At 43.1% G+C, this 25,712-nt stretch overlaps 2 long non-coding RNA genes across 3 annotated transcripts in view; one reads left to right on the top strand and one right to left on the bottom strand.

Annotated features, from left to right (window-relative positions):
- LOC102158473 overlaps window positions 1–17,646 on the bottom strand; it is a 64,132-nt gene extending 46,486 nt beyond the window's left edge. Inside the window, exons 1-2 of one of the 2 annotated variants that reach the window (XR_002338949.1) lie at window positions 17,488–17,646; window positions 3,430–3,528 (exon numbers count right to left, since the gene is read on the bottom strand). This is a non-coding gene — a long non-coding RNA (uncharacterized LOC102158473). The remainder of the gene's footprint in view (window positions 1–3,429; window positions 3,529–17,487) is intronic. The other variant, XR_002338950.1, reaches the window with a different exon arrangement.
- LOC110256878 lies at window positions 4,341–8,676 on the top strand. The gene is made up of 3 exons (XR_002338951.1): window positions 4,341–5,512; window positions 6,035–6,155; window positions 8,242–8,676. It is a non-coding gene; the product is annotated as an uncharacterized LOC110256878 (long non-coding RNA).

Genomic DNA, 25,712 nt, shown 5'->3' on the forward strand with positions numbered 1-25,712 from the left:
CCTCAGGTGTGGCCCTAAGAAGCAAATTAATTAATTCATTAATTAATTACAATAAAGAGGAAAGAAAAGAAAAAACAACAACAACAATAACTGCTGAGAGTGATCCCTTTTGAAGAGGTGGACCAGGAGACATCTTTGTTAGAAATGGAATGATAATGCTCTATCATTGCTTGCCTGATCTATAATTTTTCCCCTTGGTATCTTTCCAAAAATGTTACCTGACTTGGGAGGAAATGTGTTCTAGCTTTTCCAAAGTCTGGGGACATTAAGATTCTGCACAGTCTGGCTGAACAGTAGTGATGTGTTTAATGCCATGTGAAACTGACCTCAGTCATTAATCATGTAGCCTCTGAGGTCAGACTATGTTCGCCCACAGCCTGGCTCTATCACTTCCCATCCTCTCTGAACCTCAGTCTCCTCTTCCATAAAATGCAAATTATACTAGTACCTAGTACTACTATTACTTATCTATGCTGCATAAGAAAGTACCCCAAAACCTAGAAGCTTAAAACAATCATCGTTCATTATCTTGCGGTGTCTGTGGGTTACGAATCCAGGCATGACTTTGTTGGGAGCTTCCGGCTGGAGGTGTCTAGGAGATTGCAGGCAACTATCATCTGGGGCTGCAGTCCCATCTGCAGGTTTGACTGGGGGAGGCTCCTCTTCCAAATCCATGCATGCGGCTATTGGCAGGATGCCATTTCTTGCAGGCTAAGGGTCCCAATTCCTGGACTGGCTATTGGCGAGGGGGCCCCCTCAGTCCTTTGCCACACAGGCCTCCTGACAGGGCAGTTCATAGCATGGCAGCTGAAGCTCCCAGGATGGAAGCCAGTTTTATAATGTCATCCTGCAGGTGACATGCCATTACTTCGGCCACACTCTATCCACTGCAGGTGAGTCTATGAGTCTCACCCACACTTAGGGGCAGGATTACACAAGGGAGTGGATGCCAGCAGGTGAGGACCACCAGGGAACATCTTAGAGGCTGTCAGCCATGGAACCTACAGGGCGGTTGGGAGGATTCAATCAATTAATGTCTGAAAGGTCTTATTCATGTAATGGATTCCTGTCCTTGTTAACATTAACTGTCCACGTGTCCTTTTCTACAACAAATTTATGGGGAGATTTCAGTGAGGGCCTTTTGCCAACAATGCACTAACTCATCCATAGTGAGGTCTTCTTGGAACCCCAGAGCGTTCACTTAGGGAGTCCCTGCCAGGCCCTGATATGGGCTGACCTGCTCATAGCTTTGGGCCCCTCACTATACTACGGCTGGGCATTTATTCAACCCTACGTATGTGTTTAGCACCCACAACAGGACAGGAACTCAGGGACCCAACAGTGAACCAGGCAGATGTGGGTGTTGCCTTCACAAAGCATACAGATTAGCAGGGAAAAGGCAGCTTCAGACATCCCTGGATTCTTTTAATACCTGTAACAGTGAAGGTATAAACCTAAAATGATTATTGGGGATAAGTGGGACATTGGTCATTACTTATTATATTTAATTTACCAAATATTTAATTTATTGAATTGAAACACATTTACTATGTTATATTTATGAAATTTACTGACACCAGGGGAGGGCAAGAAAGTAAACTTCTTGCCACCCAGGTAGGACTGGCTTCACAAGGCTGGTGACAGCCTGGTTCCCTAGGAGATTCAGCCTGGGTCAGGGAGGGCAGAATTAGGACTCCCGTGAGTACTGTCACCCTCCAAGGGGGTTAGGCTGCTTCTTTGTAGGAGCATTTTTACAGTCTCAACGGTAAATATTCATGCGTTGAACAACTATTTTATGACAAGTAAGCAACTGCTACTCTCGGGTGCCCGTGAGGGCCTGCATGTTATAGACAAAGCAAAGTAACAGAAAGTGTGGATCCTGCCCTCATGTAGTTCATTATTTCTTCATAGAGACCACAGATGCCTACAGCAGAGAGTCCATCTTTGTCTTCTGTGAGATCCAGACCAGCATGGAATCAATTTGTAAAAGGGCAAAAGGTCAAAGTATCCTTCTGGGTGTCCACAGCCTTAGTGAACAGAAAACCTGGCCAAGGGGCCTAAACAAAAAGGTGTCTATTATCTCGTAGAACAGGAGGTTTGGAGGCCAAGCGGTTCAAGGCTCAATTAGCATAGAGGTTTAACGCTGATACTGAGGAGCCGGGTTCTCGCCACCTTTCTGCATCTCCAGCCTCAGCATCATTGGCTTTTGTCTTCAGTCTTGTCTCCTCGCACTCACAAGATGGCTGTGCCAGCTCCTGGCATCAGGAGTCTTTCACAGCTGCCTAGAGAGGCAAAGGAACCAGTCTCCATGAGCAGCTGCGTGGCTGGCACCAGGAACTGTATGACAGGTCACCTTCGAGATGCGGGATTCTGGTAGGAGAGAAAGTCAGCGGGGAAGGGACGAGTATGCAGCAGTGAATCCTCTTTTCTACCTTACACTATATGAATTAAGTTCTGAGCTTACTTTCAGGGAACACTGATCGTGTATGAAACACTATCTGGATCCACCCATTTCTAGATTTCAAACAGCATGTTCTCTAGAGTCACTGTCCTCCAATGACCGTCTTTCAAGAACAAGCATCAAGATCTTCTGTGCACAGGCATGGGGGGCAGAGCAGAAAAGGAGGTGATCGGAGTGGGTCTGAATCAATCTCAAGGACAATAAGCCCAAAACACTCAATAGGCAGAGCAGAAAGGCAAGAGAATGTTAATTACAAAATGCAAGAGGTCTGCAAACCTTCTTGACATTTTTATTTTCCTTTTTTTAGGGCCACGCCTGTGGCATATGGAAGTTCCCAGGTTAGGGGTCAAATCAGACCTGCAGCTGCGCTTCCGACCTATGCCATAGCTATAGAAACTCGGGATCCAAGCCGCATCTGTGACCCACACTGCAGCCTGAGGCAATGTCGGATCCTTGACCCACTGAGCAAGGCCAGGGATCAAACCCACAGCCTCATGGATACCAGTGGGGTTCTTAACTGCTGAGCCACAATGGGACCTCCTGATTTTCTAAGATTCTTCAACAAATGTTACGCAATGTAAACTATACGTCCTTTAATGTTTATAAACTAGTCCTTACTGATTTGAAATGTAATATCTTCTTGCATTCATATTCTTCCCTGTTTTATTTGTGCAAATCTCCACAAAATCTCATGCAACGGTATTAGCCAGCATCAGTACATAACAACCAACGCCAGATCTCAGTAGCTTCTGTCAATGATTTATTTCTCACTCATGATATATGGAGGCTATGGGTTAGCTGTGGCTCCATCCCTTGTGTTTTCTCACCCTAGAAGGCAGCTGAAGAACTGGTCCCTATGTGGAATATGCTGCTCTCTTGGAAATGGACAGAAAGGCAAGAGATCAAAGTGAACCACACAATCACATTTAATGCATCTGCTCATAATAACATACATTATGTCTACTTACATGTCATTCCAAGTGAATCACAGAACCAAGCCTGACAACAAGGCAGGGAAGAATACTCTACCGGTAAAGGAGGCCTGGCATGGGTAAAAATGTATAATCCTTTCAAGAAGAAAAAAGGAATAATTGTGAACAATACTATATAATCCATCCCTGTGACCACCAACCCATTCCTCAAAATACTGAGAAACTTAAGAGCACATTTCTGTCCATTCATTGAAGGGAGAAGTTCCCCAATCTTGACACACATAACCCAAGGAAAAGGAAAGTCATCATTGCCAAGGGGGCTGAACCAAGTCCAGCATTTGCTAAAAGGTCATGTATTTTGAATTTTAATACACAAAGACAAAGCCACATTTTCACAACATCGGGTTTGTCAAAGGATTGCTGTAGTTTATTCGACGTTATGCTGGCAACTTCACTTCACTGGTGCCCAGTTTGTTTTTAGCTTTCTGGGATGTAAAACAAAAGAAGGGAAAGGAATGGCCAGCGCCGACGCTAATACTTGTGAGCACTTCAGACTTTGTTTAGACAGCACTTCCGCTGCTATGAATAGTAGTTGCAGAAATGATGAACACAGCTAAGACAGACGTGCTCTACTTGAAGAATTAGAACTGGAACTAGGAGAGGCTGGATAATATTGCTCTTGTATGAGAAGTAAAATTATAGTGTTCATGTGATTAATCACTGCAGAGACTTACATCATTGCTGGTATCCATTTATGCCATCTGTTAGGAAAAGCTGCGACCTGATGCCTTCCTTCCCCCACTCTCCTCCCTCCCTCCTTCCTTCCTCCCCTCCTTCTTTCCTTTCTTCCTGCCTTCCCTTTTTTATTTTTTTATTTTTGGCTGCACCCACAGCATGCAGAAATTCCCAGGCCAGGGATGGAACCCATGCCACAGCAGTAACCAGAGCCACAGCAGTGACAACACTGTATCCTTAACCTACTGAACCACTAAGGAACTCCTTCCTTCCTTTTCTTAATATTTTTAACCATCCGTTACATGCTGGACACTGTAAGATGAATATCTCACATTTACATGTACGTGTACCTATTCTTTCCACATATTTGTGATTTTTCACTATAGCCAGGAATTTACGTCTAGTCGTAAAAAATGGCTTACCTTACATTTCTTGTCATAAAGCTCCTTCCCTCTACATGATTTCATGTGTTCTATAATTAACTTAAAAGTCACATTTTATGATGAGAAAGCTAAAATGAAGTCTTTTTAAAGACCTGCCCTAAATGCAGTTAACTAACAAGATGACTACTTCACTCCTCAATCTATGGTCCACTGAGATGATAGATAGACGGGTAAATGGATGCATGGATGGGTGAATAGATGATGGATGGATGGATAGATAGATCATAGATGGATGGATGGATGGATCAATGAATAGATGAAGGATGGATGGATGGATGGGTGAATAGATGATAGATGAATAGATGATGCATAGATGATGGATGGATGGATGGATGGATGGATGGATATAAAAGATAGGTGAATAGTTCCCCACATTCTCATACTTGGTATAAGAAGAGATAGGGAAGAAGTCAGACTAAATAGTGGTTTCGGCACTATGTCTCATCATCATAGTATCCACTTCAAATTGGAGAGACTTGTCAAACCAATCATCCAGAAAAAAAAAAAAAAGTGCCGTCTCAATTTTGTCATTCAAATAAATGTCCATTTGAGTATTGTCTCTTTTTAAAGAACACAGAGCTCATTTTGACATTTTGCATAATGGCTAAAATATTTTGGCCATTTTGTAGATGCTACAGGCTAAGCTGTGTCCCCCCACCCCATATTTATATACTGAAGTCCTAACCTTCAGGACCTCAGAGTGGAACTGTATTTGGAGATGAGGTTTTAAAAGAGGTAATTAAGTTAAAATGAGGTCATTAGGGTGGGCCCAGATCCAATACGACTAGAATCCTCCCAAGAAGAGGAAATGAGGACACAGACTCAGAGGGAGACCATGTAAGGACACAGGGAGGAGGCGGCCATCTACAGACCAAGGAGGGCGGCCTTGAAGGAACCAGCCCTGCTGACACCCTGATCTTAAACTTCTAGCCTCCAGAATTGTAAGTAAATTTCTGTTGTTTAAGTTGCTTAGTCTGTGGTACCTTTTTGTGACAGCCCTAACAAGCTAATACAGCAGATATTTTTTAAAATCCACTTTGGTTCAGTTTGTTTACACACTAGGACAGCGTCAGCAGGGTAGGCTGCATGGTGTGGTGTTTCTGCACTTGCCCCACTTGGGTCCTGGGTTCAACTCGCTTGCTCCATCACTTACTAGTAGTGTGGCCTTGGACACACGACTTCATCTCTTTGTGCCTCCATTTACATAAATGCAAACTAGGGTGATGGTACTTATCTTACTAAGTGATTATGAGAATTAAATGAGTTCATGTTTCAAAGCACTTAGAAGAGTGCTTAGCACACTGTGACTGATCCACAAATATGAAATAAAGAGGTTGGAAAGTATGATGAACTCCAATTTTTAAAATCCTTTTAAATTCTAACACATTAAAAAAAAAATTCTAAATATAGAGGCTTCTTGTTACTGGGCAGAAATACCTGTTAACAGCATTCGGGGTTTCCAGCTAGGTGCTGAGTTTCGGTGGATGTTCAGATGAATGTCTACAGTCAATGGATGAACGTGCTCTGATGGTGACAAGGAGAACTCCCAGGCACCTTGACAGCAGTGACTGTGAACCATTTCTGGTGAATATTTTAACACTTGCCAAAGATTTGACCATTTCTGGCTTTCCCACCGACAGGCGTCGCAACAGGAAATAGGAAAGGGGGGGTGGTCCAGCATGTGTGCTGAAAATGTTCACAGGTGCTATTTGCACATGACTTGCCATCAAACGGGGGTAAACACTGCTTCGTTTCTATTGGTAAAATTTTAACACAAGATAAACTTGCTGACTGCAAAGGGTACCACATGACTGCTGTGTGCATGATAGCTAATATAAACAGTCAGGGTACCAGAGGCCTCCTGGGGTCCAGGGACCAGTGCGTGGATCTTTCTGGAAGGCCAGCCAGCCACAATCTGCTCTGGGTCCCAATCCACACAGGAAGGAACAGGCCAGGGGGGTAAAGTAGGAGCTTCGCACGGTTGAATGTGATGGTGTTTGGTGACTAACTGCTCCTAACCCCTGACTTTGAGTACTCACTACACTTTCTGCCAGGAAAGCCTGAAGCCATGGCCACTGTCTAGATTATGTTTTTGACCAACAGAATCCTAAACAGAAATGGCCAGCCATGGAAATGCATCTTGTAAACCAATCGGGAAAGGAAGAAAGTGTCTCCAGTAGGGAGATGGCACCTGAGATTTCTGAGGATATTATTTCTCTGTGATCAAAAATTGCCTTGGATATATTGAGAATACTTTTATGAGCATAAAAATGACTGAAGGAGACTTGAAATATTTTTCTCTCATGTCAGTTCAATCCACAGAGCTATTAAAATTTTCAGAACTTCAGGGCACTGAAGACATATATTATCTGAATATAAGCATTTGGTTAACTGATAACCAACCTGGTACAACTGGTTAGTGGGTAGGTTGCTAACACTTTCTATGTTTTCTATTTACACAGAACTGAGTTTTTGCATCACCTCACTTATCCAGAAAACAGTTTAGAAACAAGACATTCTAAAAATTAAAACAAAACTTGAGAAATAATTTTCTTACACATATACTTTTCTCGTAGGAGAAATGGCCCTTAGGCCCAGACTCAAAAAGTAGTCATGTTTATTGTACACACAGCCCTAATCATTGTGATTTTCTCAAGTTCATGCCCAGAGTACTTTAGAAATAGAAAATGAGAAGTAGGGAGAGGGTTTCCTATAGACAGGCATATTAGCAAGAAGTAACTGCTGACACCCTAAAGAAGGGAGGAAATAGAAAAGTGTAAAAAGCAGACAGAAGAATTCTAGAAGGCCCAGTAACGTAGGGCCTCCTAGTATGTCTGCATATATACCCATCTACCTCCACTGCCTAAGCACACGACTTTATTATACAATAATATCAGAACGGGTTCTCATTATGACAATGTCAGGACCAAGAAAAGAAAAAAAGATGTTAAATAAAGCCTCCAGACTCTTTCAGAAAGCTGGAGAGGTTGAATTGCCTTTTTGGGGGGCAGCACCTGCATCATATGGAGGTTCCCAGGCTAGGGGTCTAATGGGAGCTGTTGCGACGAGCTTACACCACAGTTACAGCAATGCGGGATCTGCGACCTACACCACAGCTCAGGGCAACACCAGATCCTTAACCCACCAAGCGAGGCTAGGGATGGAACCTGCAACCTCATGGTTCCTAGTCGCGTTCGTTTCCACTGCGCCACGACGGGAACTCCTGAATTACACGTTAGAAAGTTTTCTGCTCAAAATGTCTTTCCTTTCCTTTCTTTTCCCTTCCTTTTCTTCCTTCACTCCTCATTCTTTTGCTTTGAACGTCAAGCTCTCAATGGCCCAGAACCCCACTCTCTAGAACGGTTACTTTCTCAAAGAGAGATGGGATTTCACGGTGGCCATGCTAATAGGTGCCATATATAGATGTGTGATTATTACATATTGTGTGATTAGTATTAGTTCATATCCTTTAAAAGTCGTCTCATAGTTGTTCTATTTCTGAACAGTTGAACCATTGTTAAAGATACTTTTACTTGGAAAGAGAAGAAACAAAGCAAAACACGAATGGAGGGGCTAGGTTGGAATGAACATCACCTTACTAGTGCAGCGGGAGGAGGGCTTACTTAAGGAACACACAAAATTTCACTGTCTCGCTGGTTTGTACTTTCAGCCCAGCTCACAGACAGACCTCCACAACGGCTCACTGCCACCAGAGCTTTTCTTTCAACTGATGAAAAACTGAAAGAAAAAGCTAAGTCTCCTCCCCATGTGATATAGAAGAGATGTTGGCACATTCGCATTTTCATAAGGAAAAACAAGTTGAACTGCGGCAACTCTGGAAGTCAGTCTCATCAACTGCACCCTCCTTTCGCACACGGCAGACTCCTGCGCGCACCCACACTCCTTACGTGGGAACCTCGTCATGTATGGAACGTGTAATATCTGTCAGCGCTGCCCTTTAATGAGCGATTCCTATGAGCCAGGCAGGGGGTCAGAGGGCAACATGCCCCCTGCCTCCCGTGAGGAAACTGAGGCTTGAGAAGTTTAAGCACATGTTTTTAAAAACATGAAGCTCACAAAAAATAGAGATGGCATTTTATTTATTTATTTATTTTTGCTTTTTAGGGCTGCACCTGCAGCATATAGAAGTGCCCAGGCTAGGGGTCAAATCTGAGCTGCAGCTGCCAGCCTACACCTCGGCTACAGCAATGTGGCATCCTTAGCCCACTGAGTGAGGCCAGGGATCGAATCTGCATCCTTATGGGTACTAGTCAGCTTCATAACTAGCTGAGCCACAACGGGAACTCCTTCCCCCTTCACCCCATCCCAAAGTCACTTCTTAACCCACTGGGCCAGGAAATCTCCCAGCGAGGCTTAAATGTTTATCTCTGCCAATGACTCTCATTTTCCCAAGAGCAGGGAGGGTTGGGAAAACAGCCACTTTACAGGTAAAGACCTGGGATGTGCAGTGTGATCACCAGGCACGCTGCTGCCATGTGAATGGGCACGTGGCCTCTCTGAGTGTCTGGGAAAGCCACATGCCAGGCCTGGGAAAGGCCACAGTGGGAAGAAGGCACATCCAGGGCGGGTGGCTTTTGCAGCAGAAACCACCTGCTTAGATGCCTCCCTGCCACTCAGAGGCTCTCTGCAACAGTGGGGAAATGTTGCCAGTCAGGCGCATGCTTTCCAGTGGCAGCTGCCCGTTAACAAACTATAGTGACCTTGGCAACACGTCCTGAACACAGGCCACCGGCGTCATACAGCAGTCCTCTGTGACGCAAGGGCACAGCCAGCCCTGACGACTGTTCAGGGACTGGGCAGGAGAATTCCAGGGCCCCTGCTTTTTCCTACTTTGAGATACTTAGAAGACGTAGATAAAGCAACTGGAAAACAGAAATGTGTAAACTGGAGAGAGAAAGGGAGAGGAGAAGGGATTGACTTTGGAAATCATCAGCCTGTCCAACTAACATACAGAGAAATATAACAACCATTGATCAAAGTATCAAGTTGTCAGCGCTTAAAGAGAAGGCTATGAAAGTCCAGAGCTGTACAGCTGTATAACAAACCAAGCCTCTTGGACTAACCGAACTTCCTTCCGAGACAAAACAACAGAAAATGAGGCATCCAGGAGATCATGATGGGAACTTGCAAAAACTTTGCCCCATGCTTCAGTGAGGCTGGGCGAGCAGGTGAGCCTGGGTCTTACACACTTGGGCAAGGCTTAGATTCCTTGGCAGTTTGCTTGGGCAAATGTGCCCAACCTTTAGGCATGTCTCATTCCTCAGTGATATGTGACATTCACGAGTACCCATAACAGGATCTTCTTGCCATCATTGTCCAGACAAGATGGGCATGATTTCATTTTGGGCATGCATTCAATGGCCAGCACATAAAAGGGGGTAGATAAGCATTGGTCGAGTGACTCACACGGGCTCTGTAAATATTCGTTCATTGACTGAGTCATCAATGAAATAGTATTTAATCATAATTCTCCAGCTCACTACATTAAAGCCAAAACTTGGTGTCCACGTTTCTTTTTCTTCTTTTTTCAATGGCTGCACCCATGGCATATGGAAGTTCCCAGGCCAGTGACTGAATCCAAGCTGCAGCAATGCTGGATTCTTTTAACCAAATGTAGCAGGCCAGGGATAGAACCCGAGCCTTCGAAGTGACCCAAGCCACTGCACTCAGGTTCCTAATCCACTGCACCATAGTAAGAACTCCTCGGTGTCCAGGTTTCTGACTTATGGAGAAAGAGTCTATCATTTTAAAGGAATATACATAAATATAAGAACCTTAAAATTAATATTTCTGACATTAAAAAGTAATACAGGCTCACTGTAGGAAAATCTTAAAATACTAGAAAATGTAAATAACCAGAAACAATCGCTTGTAACCTCATAATCCTGCCACGAGAGATAATGAGTTAACATTTTGGTGTAGTTCTTTTCAACCATTTTCTATACATATACATAGACAAACTTACACATTTAAAATTATAACTATGTGGACTATTTCATTGTGAATCTGCCTTTTTCAATGCTGGGCATTTTCCTTTATCAACAACTATCTCTGAAAATATGATTTGTAAATATGTATACAGCATTCGTCACATAGATGGACTATGATTTATTTAACCATTTTCTTATTTTTGTACATGGATTTTGTTTCCAACTTTTTCTATATTATAAATAATGCTTCAGCCAACATACTTATTTATAAATCACTTTTGATAATATACTTATGATTATTTTCCTAAGACAGCTATCTAGAAGCAGAATTTCGAGAGCAAGGGATATAAGTACTTTCACAGCTCTTTTGACACAGTTCTTAAAAAAAAAAATTTTTTTTTGTCTTTTGTTTTTTTAAGGCCATATCTGTGGCATATGGAGGTTTCCAGGCCAGGACTTGAATCGGAGCTGTACCCTCACAACAGCCACAGCAATGCAGAATCCAAGCGGCATCTGCAACCTACACCACAGCTCACAGCAACGCCAGATCCTTAAACCACTCAGCGAGGCCAGGGATCGAACCCATGTCCTCATGGATACTAGTCAGGTTCGTTAACCATTGAGCCATGACGGGAACTACTTAAAATATTTTTTAAAACTCTTTTTACCACATGTAAGGACTAAGATCTAAAGGAAGTTATGGGGAAATATGACAGGTTTTTGGTTTTTAGTTTGCTTGTGTTTGCCTCATTTCCGTTAGCTCAGGCCAGGGTAGGGATTTGTCATCTTTAGAGTTGAGAATCCCTGCTGCTCATCAAGTTTCCCCCTGTGTCTCAAGACCACTCGCCCGAGAGGTTCCTCTGTTGCCTAGGGGCTGTGTTGTCTTGCCCACATTTGGGGGCCTGGGACCTATGGTTCAAGGTCACCCTGGTGGACCCTCCGCAGAACCAGGAATTTCTCTGCAGAGCTGATTTCAAGGCTAGACACACACTAAAACCAAAAGCCAACTGTCTTAAAAAAAGCAAATAAAAATACACAAGAAACATTGATTCTGTTGAATTAAAAACTAGATTATTTCCTGACTTTTGTATTTCTTTCTACCCGTTCTTCCCAGCATTCTGGCAGGTTTCCGGAATTTCAAGGGGGCATTTTAGTCAAAGCTGTTGCTTCCAAAAAAAAAAAAAAAAAAACAATGGTCATTTTTTTCCTATGATGTTTGCTTTATACAATTATAACTTGAAGAAAAAGCTGTTATTTTACACAGCAAAAAATTAAGGTTGCCATTTACATTTAAAAGGCACCTAGGGGAGTTCCCTCTGCTGCTCTGTGGTTAACAAACCAGAACCTGATGAGTATCCATGAGGACAAGGGTTCGATCCCTAGCCCTGCTCAGCGGGTTAAGGATCTGGCGTTGCCATGAGCTGTGGTGTAGGTTGCAGACACAGCTCGGATCCCCCTTTGCTGTGGCTGTGGTGTAGGCTGGCAGCTACAGCTCCGATTGGACCCCTAGCCTGGGAATCTCCATATGCCCCAGGTGCGGCCCTAAAAAGACAAAAGATAAAAAAATAAAAGGCAGCTAGGGTTTCTAACTGCATTTAAAGGCAGCTTTTGCTTCTCTGTTTTTTTAAGATTTTCTTTGCAATAAGCACAAAATATATTAATCATAAACACACTCTTCCTCTCGTTTCCAGGTAAATTGGATTTTAATTATTATGATGGATATATTCTCCTAAGTGCTTCTTGTTATATTTTCTCATGTCCTACTTTCCCCCTTATTTTACTTCTCAAAAAAACTTTGTTCTTCTATATTATACAAAATCTATTCTGAAAAACTTATGCAAAATAATTTAATATTATATACCAGAAGAGTCACCAAATATATCCTCATATTTTAGGAACACATATATATATACACCCTTGCTAACAAATCAGAGTCAAAGGAAAACAAATGGATTTAGCTGGGACCCTGGGATAGTAACTAATTCCCTCATTTGGATAAGGAAATTGTGGTTCAGAAAAGTAAAAGGTTGGTTACTGAGTCTTTGGGTTTGTCTTTTTTCTTTTCTTTTCTTTTTTTTTTTTTTTGGCCATGCCCAAGGCATGCAGAAATTCCCAGGCCCGGTATTGAACCTGTGTCATAGCAGTGAAAACACCAGATTTTTAACCCGCTGAGCTTACAGGGAACTCCATGGGTTTGTCATTTAATCAAGGATATAGAACAGGAAAATAATAAACATAATATCTACTTTACAGCCCTTTGTAGTTTATAAAAGACTTTCACATTCAACATTAAAAGGTACTTCAATTCTGGGGTTTCGGCAAATGACACCCCTCATGTGTTCTATTGACTTCTAGGAGACCAGTGTGACTGATTTTTCATCTGGTGTTGTTTCATTTAGTGGTTGTTGCTGGTAATGGCACCCTTTACCTAGCGTCTCCAAAAGGTATTTAAGATGAACTCATGCTCAAAACAGCAAGCTATCATTTTGGATGGGCTGATTTTAAATGGAGAGTAATACACCTTGCCCTGAAAGTTAAGAAACTGTGGTCACATCTGAGTTGCAGAATTGCAATATCAGCTGGATATTTAAAAAAATAATAAAATAAAAAGGTGTTACTAGTCACATCTGCCATTTCCGCCACACTGGGCTCCAGGGACCAAATTCGATCTCAAAAAAGCCCTAAGGTTATGTCTTTCAATGCCTAAGAGTGGATTTCTCCAGTGAGGACACCTGGTCTGTTCTGTATTAATGGAAGATGATGGTACTCACTTAAAGATGTCATAAAATAATGCCAATCTCTCATCTGATACACATTCTCCTGTTAATTCATTCACACGTCCAACCTTTATCAGGCCCTTCTGGGGTCAGGTACAGAGGAGGGATGCGGAGGAGAATGGGTGTGGCTCCTGGCCTCAAAGCAGCCTCGCCCCTACCCCAACATCTTGGGGCACAACTTGCAGCCACATCTAGGCGAGCTGAACCTCCTCTAGGGAAGATGGCATCGTTGACTCTGACTATTTGGGACGGCTCTCGGCGACCTTGTTATCTGTGGGGCGGATTTCACAGTGTTGTGCACTTACTTTTCACCAGGGTGTATTAGGTTCCCAGGGCTGCTGTCATCAAATTACTGCCAGCCTGATAGCTCAGTGCAAGAGGAATTTGCTCTAGAACTTCAACATCAAGGTGTCAGCAGGGCTACCCTCTCTCTGAAGGTTGCGGGGCAGAACCTGCCCACACCTTTCTCTTACCCTCCAGGGTGGCGGCAACTCTTGGTGGTTTTTGGCCTGTAGACACATCACCCCAGTCTGCTCTGATGTCACATGCTCTCCCTGTGTCTTCCTCTCCCATACAGACACCACCACTCTGGATTAGGCCCAGCCGAACTCTGTGTCACCTCAGTTTCTCCTGACTGCCTCTACAGGGACTCCATTTCCAATAAGGTCACATTCATGGTCCCGGGGTTTAAGACTTCAATGTGTCTTTTAAAGGGACACAGTTCTACCCATAATGCAGAGGTTTGATACATCCATCCTCTTTTCTCAGTAGAGACAGTAAAATGCACCAGTTATGCCCTTTCAGATGGAAGTGCTGGTTTCACGTGTCTGGGCTCGACAAGAAACCAGAAAAGCCTGAGTACCTTGAGCTCCGGAGTAGGCCATGAAGGTTCGAACGCTGTGAAGTGTGCTTGCAGGGGTAAGAGAGGATGGAGCAGCCTAAAGGAGACCTTCAAATAAGTGACATTTCCTCCATCCCCCTCTCTTTCATCTTTATGTATCCACAGCACATTATCCTTCATCCTAATGTCTTTCTCTCCTTGTTCCAGCGAAGCAGCAAAGAGTGTAAACGGCTGAGCTCCCACTGTAAATGAGGTGCCACTTGGCGCCCCCATCCATTTGGACCACTCACCGTTCATTCTCTGTGACAGGGGTTGTAGCCACGGCTCTGATGGATCCTGTTTGCTGCTCTTAATTGAGTTTGAATGGCCTACCTGGGAAGGCTTTTATTTGGGCGGCACAGGCACATCTAGTCTCCAATTCAATCGTCTGCCTCAGAAGTGTTTTCCACCAGTGAACACACAGTCGTAAAGAATCCAGTCTGGCCTGTGGCACTGTTCCCACTCACATCCCTTGGAAGGTTGGCAAATAATCCCAGCTGGCAGAGCCCAAAGCTGTCAGCCTTCTATGATGCTCACTTGTGCCACAGCCCTTCCCAGAGGTGAGCAGTGCCTGCTCTTCCCTCACACTAGGGCTTTTCTGCTGATGCTGTATGATGCTCTGATGGACCCCACATCATGAATGGACAGTAGTGGGGAAACCCCTTCAAAGAGGATGGGAGAAGAAAAGCACTTTCTTTCCCAGGCCAAAGGTACTAGCACCAACAGGAACTCATGTCTTCCTAGAAAAGGACAGCTCAGAGCTCCCATTGTGGCTCAGCAGGTTAAGAACCCAACATGGTGTCCATCGGGATGCGGATTCAATCCCTGGCCTTGTTCAGTGCGTTAAGGATCCTGTATGTCTACAAGCTGCAGCGTCAGGTCCAGCATTGCCATGGCTGTGGTGTAGGCTGGCAGCTGTAGCTCTGATTCGACCCCTAGCCTGGGAACTTCCATACGGCACAGGTATGGCCATTAAAAAAAAAAAAAAAAAAAAAGGACAGCTCTGAGGAAGAGGCAAGAAGGCTTTTGCACAAAACTATAGGAAGAATGACTGTCTTTTCTTGCCGTTGGAAATCATTTCTTAGCTTCTTACAGCAAGCAGCACTTTGCTGGGTATTATAAAAACATGTTCATCGCAGTCCCTGCTACCTGATATGAATTGAAAGGATAGGACAAGTGTGTAAGAACATTCAGGCAACTAAAGAAGTACATTTAAAAATCTTTAGATTGTGGGAGTTCCCATCGTGGCTCAGTGGTTAATGAATCCAACTAGGAACCATGAGGTTTCGGGTTCGATCCCTGGCCTTACTCAGTGGGTTAAGGATGCAGCATTGCCGTGAGCTGTGGTGTAGGTTGCAGATGTGGCTCGGATCCCACATTGCTGTGGCTGTGGTATAGGCCAGTGGCTACAGCTCCCATTAGACCCCTAGCCTGGGAACCTCCGTATGCCACGGGAGCGGCCTTAGAAATGGTAAAAAGACAAAAAAAAAAAAAAGAAAAGAAAGAAAAAACTTTAGATTGTGTATAGGCAAAAGGAAATGAACATAAGTCCTAAGAGATCCTCTGGGGAGGAATAACCACACTGCTTCAATTAGAAAAAGTTACATGAAGAAATTTTTAAAACTCTCTATATCCTAATAAGTTTAGTAACAAATTAAGTGTAGACCAAGACCCTCAGTGGAAAGTGACAGAAATACAAGTCAAATAAAAGCCAAAGTATATGCTCCCGTGCACAGGAAGATTCAGGAGTAGGCTTTCAGGTCTAAATGGCCCCAGACCTTCACACAGTGCTTTCAACAATGTGTCTTGAGCCCTCAGCTTTTCTTTCCCTGTCTTGCTTTCATTCTCATTCCTTGTTTCTGACATACCAGAAGCTTTAGGCTAACTTGCTACTGCTTTAACTACCCAAGCAGCGAGTTTGTCTTTCTCCAAACTTCTAGCACAGCTCCAGGGGTTGACAATCTTGGCTCTGATAGGCTCGTTCCTGAAGCACACAGCACAGTTAACATTCCCATTGGCCAGACTTAGACCACACGCCCACCCTGGGGTGCCGCGGGCAAGAGGAAGCCCCATCATGACCACAGGACTGAGAGCAGGGAGGGGTATTTCCCGAAAAGAAAACTAGGGTTCCAGTATCACAGGAACAAATGGATGTTGGGCAGGCAAAAGCAACAGATGCCCATGACACTATATCAAAATAATATAAATTGTTGTGAAATTCTGACCAAGAACTGCAAAATCAACCTCAGCTTTTAAAAGAGGTCAACTTGCAGTTTCTTTCATAGAAGTTCTAATTACTTGGCCACTGGTACCCAACTCAGCAATAAATTCTGTTTCTCTTGCAAATCAAAGTTGTCCAGTAACATTTCCTGTTAATCTCTATTTTATCTTACTCTTTTTTTTTTTTTTGCCGCAGCCATAGCATATGGAAGTTCCCAGGCCAGGGACTGAATCCGAGCTGCAGCTGTAGCAACGATGGATTTAACCCCCTTTAACCCACTGTGCTGGGCTGAGGAACAAACACACAACTCCGCCACAACCTCAACCACTGCAGTTGGATTCTTAACCCACTGCACCATGGCAAAAACTCCTGTTAATCTCTGTTTTAGAATATTATGTTATTCTTCTTTCAAGAATAAAGGTGACAAACAGATGTAGATTTAAAAAAAGAAAAGAAAAGAAAGATGTTAGAGTAAAAATTTTCTATTTTCACATAGCTTCAGTAGGAAAACCTATTTGGCTGGGTTATTTTTGCACAGAGAGTGGACTGAAAAGGAAGAAACAGAACTGTCCCTATTGGAGATGGTATGAATGTCTACGTAGAAAATCACAAGGAGTGTTCAAAGAAAACTCATAGAACTTGTAAGTGAATTTCATACGCTTGCAGGATACAAAATCAACACACAAAAAAATCAATCACCTTTCTACACATTAACAATAAACATCCAGGAACCAGTAACATACCATTTACAATCATCCCCAAGAAAATGAAATACTTAGATAGAAATCTAACAAAATACGTACAGAACCTATATGCTACAGGTTACAACGAGCTGAAGAAGAAATCAGAGAAGAACTAAATAAAGTAACAGATATACTGTGCTCATGGATTGGAAAACTCAAGATAGTAATGATGTCAGTTCTCCCTAAATTGATCTACAGGGTTAATGCAGTCTCTATCAAAATCACAGTGAGGTTATTTTTAGACATAGACAAGCTTATTCTTGAATTTAAAGGGAAAGGCACAGAACCTAGAACAGCTAAAACAATCTTGAAAAAGAAGAATAAAGGGTGAAGCGTCACTTTACCTGATATTAATGTCCACTATACATCAGTGTGGCATTAGTGGAAAGAAAGATCAGTAAAACAGAAAGTGAAACCACACAAACATGGCCAACTGATTTTCAACAAAGATGCAAAAGCAATTCAATAAAGGGATATAATAAACTTTTCAACAAATGGAGCTGGAGGGAGTTGCCTTTGTGGCTCAATGGTAATAAACCCGACTAGTATCCGTAAGGACGCAGGTTTGACCTCTGGCCTCACTCAGTGGGTTTTCGTTGTCATGAGTTGTGGTGTAGGTCGTAGATGCAGCTCGGATCTTCAGCTGCTTTGGCTGTGGCATAGGCCAGCAGCTACAACTCCAATATGACCCCTAGGCTGGGAACTTCCATGTACCACAGGTGGGATCCTAAAGAAAAAAAAAAAAAATGCTGGAACAACTGGATAGCCATAGGCAAAAAAAACCTGAATCTCAACCTTAGCCTCACACCTTATGCACAAACTGACTCAATTTTGGATGATGAACTTAAATGTGAAACATAAATCTTTAAGACTTTCAGAAAAAAACCTAGGAAAGTAATTTTGAAGGCTAAAGCCAGGCAAAGAGTTCTTAGATTTGACACCAAAAGCATGGTCCATAAAAAGAAAAGTTGATACATTGGACCTCAAATAAAACAGTGGTTTAGGAGTTCCCGTTGTGGTTCAGCAGGTTAAGGACCCGATACAGTGTTCGTGAAAATGCGGACTGGCCTCACTCAGTGGGTTAAGGATCTGGCATTGCCCTGAGCTGTGGTGTAGGGTACAGATGCGGCTCAGATCTGGTGTGGCTATGGCTGTGGTATAGGCTGGCAGCTGCAGCTCCAATTAGACCCCCAGCCTGGGAACTTCCATATGCTTCAGGCACAGCCCTAAAAAAAAGATAAAAATGAGTGGTTTAAATAAGAGAGTTCACTAACACCAAAGTGTTGTAAGAGGGGTTAGGGGTCCAAGACTGGTCCAGCAGTTCCACGCTCATTAGAAACCTAGTCTCTCTGTTCCATTGTGTTGGCAAATGATTTCCATCTGCAAGGTGGTAAGATGGCCAGTGGAATTTCTGCCATTGTGCCTGAGTTCTAGACAGCAATAGCAGGGAAACAAAGGAAGACAAAATGCTCCCCATCCATCCAAATCAGCTTCCTTTGAGCTACCTCCTACAAAGTCACACAAAACATTTCTGCTTACATCTAACTGGTCAGGACTTGGTTACCTGGCTACACTTACTTAGAATGTGAAATTAGGAAATATGGTCTTCTCCTTCTGATGTCTGTGTCTGTAAGATACTTTAGGTTTATTATTGGAAACCTCAAATGATTAATGGCTCAAACATGATATGATATAAACATGCCATGATATAGTTTATTTCTCATTCATAGAAAGTCCAAAACGATGTTCTCAATCGGTAGGGGTTCTTCCCCAGTGATTGAGGGACCCAAGTTTCTTTCATCTTGGGCCTCTGCCATCTTCTACCCTCATCTTCCAAGGTATTCTTATTTGTCTGCATCAAGCTGTAGAAGGGGAAAGAGCATGGAGATCTTGAAAGGGAAATTTCTGTGGGCCAGAGCCAGAAGTAACACACACCACTTCCACTCACTATGGCCAGATTCGAGCACATGGCTGTGTGCAAATAACAGCTAGGGAGGCTGGGAAGTGGTGCCCAAGAAGAAAGCATGGGTTGGTGACCAGTGACTAGGGCAATGAGCCCAGCTAAAAATGAGGGTTCTGTTACAAAGAAAGAAAAGAGGCCAACGCTGGGAGACAGGATGCAAGAGTGGGAACAAGATCAGTTGTCCTGAAGAGCAAGGAAGCAAATACTTCCAGCAATGAGATGGGATGCCCTAGAGCCACAAGCTGGCATAGTCTTACTACTGATTTTGTTTTGTGATGCCTTGCCACAAATATCTCAAGGTGTTTTCAGCCCCTAAAGTGTTCTTAAAATAAAGTTACTATACTGTAACCAAGCAATTTAATTTTAATTTGTTATTTTATTTTCTTAATGTTTATAGAAGACTTTTTAATGGTCTAGAGGTGCTCCACAATCTGATGTTAAGGATTTACAGGAACTTAACCAGATCAGGGTGTATAGAAAACAACAGAGAAACAAATGAGCAATGACTTAACACTACTGCAAACCCAACTGAAGAATTCTAGGTTGTGAACATATACTGTGTTCATTTTGAGATACTACGTTATGTACTCAGTCTCTGTTTCCATTGTATGCTTACTAATTTCTTTGTTTTTAATCCTGAGCTTTGTTCAATGTATAGAACATACTACATTGCAAGAGAGAAAAAGGTGGAGGAATCCTCTGTGAGCTCAATGCTTATGACTATTATCTATGTATCACCAAATAACCATTATCCGGTGGACATTTATAATGAGATTCTAGAAGGGTTCAGTGGTTCTGATATAAATGTAAAGACCTGGTAGCATCTTTTAAAATATAAAGAGATGGAGTTCCCATCATGGCGCAGTGGAAATGAATCCGACTAGGAACCATGAGGTTGCAGGTTCGATCCCTGGCCTCGCTCAGTGGGTTGAGGATCCAGCGTTGCCATGAGCTATGGTGTAGGTCGCAGGTGTGGCTCAGACCTGGTGTTGCTGTGGCTGTGGTGTAGGCCAGCTCGGATTGGACCTCTGGCCTGGGGGCCTCTATGTGCCACAGGTGCGGCCCTAGAAAGACAAAAAAAGAAAAAAATAATTAATTAAATTAAATACAAAGAGAGAGAAAACAAACAAACAAACATAATTGATACTGGGAACAAGTAGATTTGAATATTTACAAATCGACCAAAAGTAATGTTAATTTTACAGAGAGCCTGAGGGCACTGTTTTTGATTAGGTCATGCCTAGACTTAAGTTCCCATGTAGCTATTTAACAATCACGTAAGCTCCACCAAGTCACTTAATTTCTCTGAGCCTCAGTTTCCCCATCTGTAAAAAAAGATGATAATAACCTTACAGAGATAAGTGTATATGAATACCTAGCAGAGTACCTGAGTCAGAGTATAGAAAGCATTGAAATATAGTGGTTACTATTAATAATCAAAGGGTTAGCACCACTAGCCCAGCCTTATGCTTGATGTCAGGTGCAACTGGGTGATTAAAAAGGGATATCAGGAGTAACCGTCATGGCTCAGTGGTTAACGAACCCAACTACTATTCATGAGGACACACGTCTGATCCCTGGCCTCACTCAGTGGGCTAGGGATCCGGCATTGCTGTGAGCTGTGTTGTTGGTTGCAGACACGGCTTGGACCCCGAGTTGCTGTGGCTGTGGTGTAGGCCGGCAGCTGTAGCTCCAACTGGACCCCTGGCCTGGGAACCTCCATATGCCTCAGTTGTGGCCCTAAAAAGTAAAAAAAAAAAAAAAAATAAAATAAAATAAGATGGGAGATCATCCATAATGATCATTGCTTTCACAAAACTCAGACAAACAGCACACACAACATAGTTAAGAAATCCATGCCACATATGTAACTAAGAGCTAGATCCAGGGGCTCTGTTTACAAGATCCCTGGGAGCGGAGGAAAAAGACCAGTTCTTTCGGGTGGACCCAGGGCTACGTGAATGGGGATGTGACTTGAATTCTGAAAAGGGATATTTAAGGCGACTGTGCCCAGATCAAGACTAGTTCCCCAAAGTACTGAATGAATGGAAGCACGTGGACAAAAGACAAAGACAGCAAACCCAGTTCATGGGAGGGGGGAGGGAGTATTCACTGTCACCTCTGGTAGGTTAATGCACTAATGCCTAGGGAGACACATTGGCCAAAATGGAGGAGTCCACCTGAGCGGGGCCTTAAAAAGTAGGGAAGGAGCCCGGGCTGAAGTGGTGGGACAGAGAAAGTCAGCAATAAAAGCAGTGCTCAGGTCGACTGGGGAGGTTAGGAATCAGAGGAGGAAGCTGGGCTGCAAAGAAGTCGGGCAAGGGTCTGTGCCAGGAACTCCGACGAGAGGCAAGAAGAGCTGAGCTGCAGGGGTGTGCAGCAGAGGGTGGGGGACCTCTGGCTCAACCAGTTCTTCAGACCAGGGTGCGAAAGAGGGGATGAGCTGGAGACTGGCTCTTGAATGACTACAAACTGGCAGTAGTGGTAATAGTTGGGAAAGCAGGGTGGGAGCTGATGAGCCGGGGAGCATGAGCTCAGGGGAAGATGTGCTGGTTTGTTCCGAGCCAGTGATGAAACACACAAGTGGAAAGGCCTAGTGGACAGTTCAAAGTTAGAGCTGGACAGGAGGATAGAGGGGAAGTGATTTGAAAGTCGTATACAGACAGTGACCACAAGCAATGAAGTGGATGGGGCCTCTGAGGGGTCAGTGCACATAGAGAGAACCAGAACACCAAGGACTAAGTCTTAGACAGTGTATAAATTTAAAATATGAAAGTATTCCCAGAATACTTATAATGAACATATAAACCTAAACAAAATCCATTGTCATTACAAGGGCTGCGTTATGACTTCCGTGGTTCCTGGAAATGCTGTGGGCATTAAGGAAAAAACATGTAAAAATTATATCCTACAACTGCAATGGCATAAACACAAATACAACCTACACTGAATTAACTATTCCATTATTTTCTCCCTTCTGACTTTAAAAGAAATTAAGATTAAAATGTTTTCGTGGGTCCCTAAAAGCATCATGAAACCTACTGTGCCTAACCATGTGAATAATCTGAAATAACGGGAAAATTTTTAAAAATCATGTACAGTTGACTTCAGAAAATGTATGTGTGTGTGTTGCTAAAGGAAGGTCAGTCTCTAATTTTAAAGTTATAAGGAAACAGTTCAATCAACCTTGATTCCCATAGGTATATAAACTGTGTTCCCTTGAAGTGACCCTGAACTGAGGTGTGTGACTGGGGAGAGTCAGGGGGAAACTGGACCAATGTTTATCGTATTTTACTGTATTTGAGACAGAAACTTGATTTATTTATTTTTGGCCATGCCTATGGCATGTGGAAGTTCCCAGGCCAGGGATCAAACCCATGCCACAGCAACAACCTGAATCACAGCAGTGAGAGCCCTTGATTCCCAACACTTGATCCTTAACTGCTAGGCCACCAGGGAACTCCCAGAAACTATCTTTTAAATGCCTATTCTGGGGTTCTTTTTTTAACTTTTTTTTTATTTATTACATTTGTAGTTGTACAATGATCATCACAATCCAATTTTATAGGATTTCCATCCTACAACCCCAGCGCATCCTCTCACCCCCCAAACTGTCTCCTTTGGAGACCCTAAGTTTTTCAAAGTCTGTGAGTCAGTATCTGCTCTGCAAAGAAGTTCAGTCTGTCCTTTTTTCAGATTCTGGGGTTCCACCTCTCAGAGAATATGATTCCTTTGTTAAAATGCATCTGGTACAACCCAAAAAGAGTTGTTTTCAAAAGAATTGTGTGTGGGTTTTATATTTGGGGGGCTTAATTCTTAAGTCTGTTTTCTGAATAAAAAATTTAGACCTTAAAAATGTCCATCAAAAAAAAAAAATTGGAAACATAAAACAGGTTCAACTTAACTATGAAGAATTTCCAAGCCTCAAATAAAGAAAAGGATGGATACGTCTGGTGATCTTGAAGGGTTTATTTCACTGTAGCAGAGATTCCAGGAAGAGCAAGGGGTCAAATATCAGGAAAATAACACAAAGGGACAGAGATGAGGAAGCACTTGAATGCCAAAGTTCAAGGCAGTTTATTGAGCATATACTGTGTACTGAGCACTGAAAACTTCAGCCTGGAGTCCAGCAGGGGGTGGAGAGTGGGCAGAGGGCAGATAAAACACACGCATAGGGGCTTCTTAAGTTCTTAACCTCTTTAAATGCAGCAGGTCCAGGATATTACTTTAAGAGCCAAAGTGAGGAAAAATTTAAGGAGTGATAGTGGTAGATGACTCAGAAAGGATTAGCGATAAGACTCTCTTAGACTTGGTCAAAATGAGGTCACTGGCAGCTTTGGTTGATAACTACTTCCCGGAGTGGTGGGTGTGAAGGGATGCAAGTAGCTGGGGTTGTTCCTGAAGTAGGATCCTGAAGTCTGGCCACAGGAGGTAGGACTGTTTGGTTCAAAAGGAGCTCCTGCTGCTTCAGCCTAGTGTGGAAACACCTAACATAACAAAAGCCAGTGTTGATGGAGGGCTTTCCTCTGGGCCTTACACTGTTCAAGGTACTTGACATGTTCCATTTAATCCTCTTAGAACCTCTGCAGGAAGCACGTTTTTAAACCCACCTCTCAGGTAAGGAAATTGAGGCACAGAAAGTTTAAGTAACTTGTCCAGGATCACACAGCTCCTAAAAGTGGCAGAACCAGAATGAGAGCCCCGGCTCTCTGACTCCAGCCCTGCGCTCTTATATTGCTGGGTGATATTTACCCACAGTGAGTGGTCTCTGGGCATGTCAGTAAAGCTCACATTTATCTGTCACTTGCCATTGTATCCATTTATAGAAGCAAGCGGGGTACAGAAGAGCAACTTGCCTGTGTTCACACAGTGATACGGCAGCAGAGGCAGAACCTGCACCCGTTGCAGAGCATGAGTTACTCTCCCACGACTTCAGGGGCTGTAGTCAGGAATGGGGAGCTCTGAGCATCATGTGAAATAGAGCCAGGTGGCTGGGGGAAGGGGTTGGGGGAGCGGGGACTCTGCATCCATTAAAAAGAATAAGCATTTGGCTTGTCTCCAGCCCATATCTGTCTCTGCATCCCCGATGCCACCCAGAGAGGAAAGCTTTACTTGAGAAGAAATGACTTTTTCTCCCTCTGGAAGTTCAGCAAGTGCTGTGGTCTGAAAGCCTTTTCCCATTAGGCCCAGTAGACTCCCCTCTTTGTCCAGATGGATGGGAAGCTCATTCTGAATCAATAACATACCACCTAACATTATTAAAAAATATATACTTGAATAATAATTATATATAATGATACGGTATTATACTAATAATATATGTATACAGAGACATACATACATAAACGGTCATCTTGGTTTTTGCTTTGAGTTCCTAAGAGGAAAAACACAACCTAAGCATAAAGGGCTGTAATTTGTAATTGGCTTCTTTTTTATCATAAGTTAATGACATTGCTTTATCAGCATGGAGTGTGTGTAACTGACCTATTGGCCTTTCTCTGTCCAGTAATGAAAATACGTGCTTGGAAATGTGTGTACATAGACAAAGAGAAAACTAGAAAGATAATTGTTATAATGATTGGGTAATAAAGTTAGGCCCCGATTTTCGTGACTACAGTAATTATTGCTTCTAAGCTTAAGGAAAATGGTGGTAAAACATCCATCAGAAAAGTTGGAAGGGAGACAATTATTACCTGCTGAAAAAAAATCATAGTGCCAGCTTTTGCCTACACTATGGATGCCAGAGATGAGAATAAAAAGTGGTATACATGCACCTTTCCAATGCAATCTGTGTGCATCTTAAAAAGTATGTATTGGTTACATTTTTTTGCTATTTCTTGGGCCGCTCCTGCGGCACATGGAGGTTCCCAGGATAGGGGTCGAATCAGAGCTGTAGCCACCGGCCCACGCCAGAGCCACAGCAACGCGGGATCCGAGCCGCGTCTGCAACCTACACCACAGCTCATGGCAACGCCGGATCATTAACCCACTGAGCAAGGGCAGGGACCGGACCCGCAACCTCATGGTTCTTAGTCGGATTCGTTAACCACTGCACCACGACGGGAACTCCACATTTTTAAAGATATAAACTCATAAGCATTCTAGAGGAAATTATTATTTCTTTACAATCTTGTAAATTACATGCTTTATAACGTGTTTTTTTTTCTTTTTTCTAAATAATTCTGCGTGATTGCCTCCTAGTTTACCTCTTTCCTAAGGGATACAGCATTCCATATAGAAAGTTTTTAAAGCTCAGTAACAGGCACAAATGCTTATTAGTAATAAGAGATGATTATCATGGAGAATTAACATGGAAAAATCAAGTATTCCTTTCCATTGTTTTGGAAATGACACTGGGCAGGGAGGGTCTGATGGAAAACCTCAAGGCTATGCCTTTGCCTGTGGAAAGCATCTCCTCTTAGCATCCTGGTCTAAAACTCAGATGGCCTGGTTTTGATCCTGGTGCTCATAAGTCACTGGGCAGCTCGAAAAGGCACTGAGTTCCTGCGTGGCTAAGACGAGAATTTACCATAGTCATTTTCTCTCCTGACGTACCCATTATAAAACAAACTGTCCACAGTGATTTGCAGAATTTGTTTATCTCAG

This window comes from Sus scrofa, chromosome 14 (genome assembly GCF_000003025.6).
Source record: "Sus scrofa isolate TJ Tabasco breed Duroc chromosome 14, Sscrofa11.1, whole genome shotgun sequence".
NCBI classification, from domain to species: domain Eukaryota; kingdom Metazoa; phylum Chordata; class Mammalia; order Artiodactyla; family Suidae; genus Sus; species Sus scrofa.